Here is a 2,938-nt window from a genome sequence, read left to right as displayed (position 1 = left end):
TGGAGGAGTTCAAGTATCTCAGGTTCTTTTTCACGAGTGATGGAAGGATGGGTCGAGAGATTGACAGGCGGATCGGTGCTGCGGCTGCAGTATTGCAGACGCTGTACTGGACCGTTGTGGTGAAGAGGGAGCTGAGCCAAAAGGCAAAGCTCTCAATTTACTGGTCAATCTACATTCCGACATTGAAATTGTCAATGAAGTTTACCTTCTGATGTGCATAGGCTGTAGCGAACCAGCTGTTTAGAGCCAGCAGTCTGGTAATGTGACCACTGCCTCGACGTGCAGTTGGTATTGGTCCAGAAATGAAAACTTCATACTGGGAAAACTCCAGAATGTCGAGCAGATGGTTAAAATCTTGTTGTTTGTAAACATCACTAGAGACAACATGTAAACATATTATAATTAATCAAATAGACACAATTTCAATCTTCAAAACAACAAGCACACAAGTACTGCAGGGGTGTGTGGTGAACACACAACATCACCATCACTTCCCTCTTATCAACCTACTGCAGCATTTCACTCAGAGTAAAGGGCCTGCAGTCTGTAGACGTGACCTCATCACATAAACACATGAAGAACATGATGATTCATTCTGTTCTCTCTCCTCAGACCCTGTTACTCTGGACCCCAACACTGCACATCCACGCCTCCACCTGTCTGATGATCTCACTACTGTAGAACAGAGACCATACAAATTACTGCTTCCTGATAATCCAGAGAGATTTAATCAGCATGTGTGTGTCCTGGGCTCTGAGGGCTTTAACTCAGGGACACACTGCTGGGATGTTGATGTTGGAGACAGTGAAATATGGGAACTGGGTGTAATTGGAGAGTCTGAATGGAGAAAGGGAAAGTCTTACTGGAATTCAGTGTGGGGTCTATGCTACATTATGAGCACTGATAAATACTGGACACAGTGGCCAGGACAGAAATATTACCCCCTCCAACCTTCTGAGAAAGTGCAGAGGGTCAGAGTTCAGCTGGACTGGGACAGGGGGAAAGTAACATTCACTGATCTTCTAACCAGTTCACACCTGTGCACTGTAACACACACTTTTACTCACACTGTTTTCCCATTATTCTATAATGAAAGTTCCTCTTCTATGAGGATCTTACCAGCAAAGATATCAGTAACAGTGGAACAGCAAAATTAATGTTGCCTTGGATTCATTTAATCTTCAAACATATTTTAATGAAAATGTTATATATATATATATATATATATATATATATATATATATATATATATATATATATATATATACTGATATATACAGTATGACTGATTCATTTATATGAACGAAAACTGTTTTGAACTTTAGTTCTCATGTTGAACCATTAAATAATGCTGTAATGTGCAACAAAACCAAGAATTTAGATTTAATAAGACTTATGGGGTTGGTGTAATGTGTGGCAGTTTACAGTTAACCCATGATGATCTGAGGCAGTGGCGTGCACACATAGACATCAGGTGGTGCTAAAGCACCACCAACTCTGCCCTTTATCAACGAAAGTGTCCTTTTGAAACTTCGGTTTTCATTTTACTGAGGTCGGTTTGAAATGATCTTTAGAAAACCTGAGCGATTAAAAACAATGACCTGAAATGAGCCACCACCTCGCACACACCCGACCTCTCTCTTCCTTTAACACCAGATGCGCTGCAGCAGCAATTCAGTTCAGCAAAAGGAAGGAAGCGTCTTCAGCACAGCACACACGCTCACAGATAGACTTCTTCTCCCGTCCCCACCAGCCAGGTCACATACACATCAAGTAAAATCGTACCGTTTGCCCTCTAAGCCCAACGTGAAATCATTTTCTTGTGCAGTAAAATGTCTCATACAGCACCAAACTACTAAGCATTTTTAGCCGACTGGTCACCTGATAAACTAGTCGCTCTAGCCCAAATCAATGATAGATAACATGAGGATGACCACATACAATTAATTAAGGTAGAGTTTGCAAATCTATGTGTTAAGCTGAACGTTTTCTGTTGTATAGGTTTTGTTAGGCAACATAAATTAACACATTCGTTTGTGAAAGAAACAGGAAGTTCCCCATTACCTGTGGAAAAATACCCATTTGCATTCATGTAATGACAACACTCAGTAGCCTATAACTCCTTCTCGTACTTTTTGGACTTTTTACTGTCTTAATTGTAGGCCTATATTGATTTACTAATTGCAAAATATATGCAACAAGGCCTGCAGACAGTGGAGGGTAAACAGAAGTTAACTGAAGGACATGACTGTATATAGTTAATATTGGATATGAATTTTATCAGTTGGCTGTGTGACTTTTCTCCATTGAAAACTCACTTTAGAGAATGTTACAAATAAAATGTCAAATTTCATTCAACATGTGCTTGTAATTTTTATTATAATTAAGTTCTCCACGTGCGCTAAAAAGTGCCCTTCAACCCCCCCGAGCACTTGCCCCCCAAAATGTCTGTGCACGCCACTGATCTGAGGACAGTGTGATGAGTATGACCTTGCTAATACGTCAGGTTTTTTGAGGAGCCTGGAAGAATTCACGGGCCAGGAAGTGATTCAGATTGGACTTGATGGCGAACCAGGACCTCTGAGAGACAATAAGAAAAGATAACCAAGGATATATACACGTACCTCTTGCACCTACAACAATTTCGCTTTTTTAAGGGCCCCAACGGACGTTTTACTTTATTTTATGTGTACACATTGTTCGTTTTGCATTAATTGGGTAGTCTCATTGTGGAGTTTTATACAGATCTGAATATTTTCCCAGTGTTGTAACAATACAAGGGTGACTACTCAACATTTGTTTTCCCAGCCGTCTGCTTTGTCACTGTTGCTCATCTTATCGACTCCTGACGAACTTGGTATCTTCTGATTCTGGCCAAGGTCTTATTACTAGTTCGTACTCTGTGTACTATACTTTTACCCTGTGATCCACTTTAGCA

The sequence above is a fragment of the Brachyhypopomus gauderio genome, unplaced genomic scaffold, assembly GCF_052324685.1.
Source record: "Brachyhypopomus gauderio isolate BG-103 unplaced genomic scaffold, BGAUD_0.2 sc117, whole genome shotgun sequence".
Taxonomy (NCBI): domain Eukaryota; kingdom Metazoa; phylum Chordata; class Actinopteri; order Gymnotiformes; family Hypopomidae; genus Brachyhypopomus; species Brachyhypopomus gauderio.
This window is presented reverse-complemented; position numbering follows the sequence as displayed.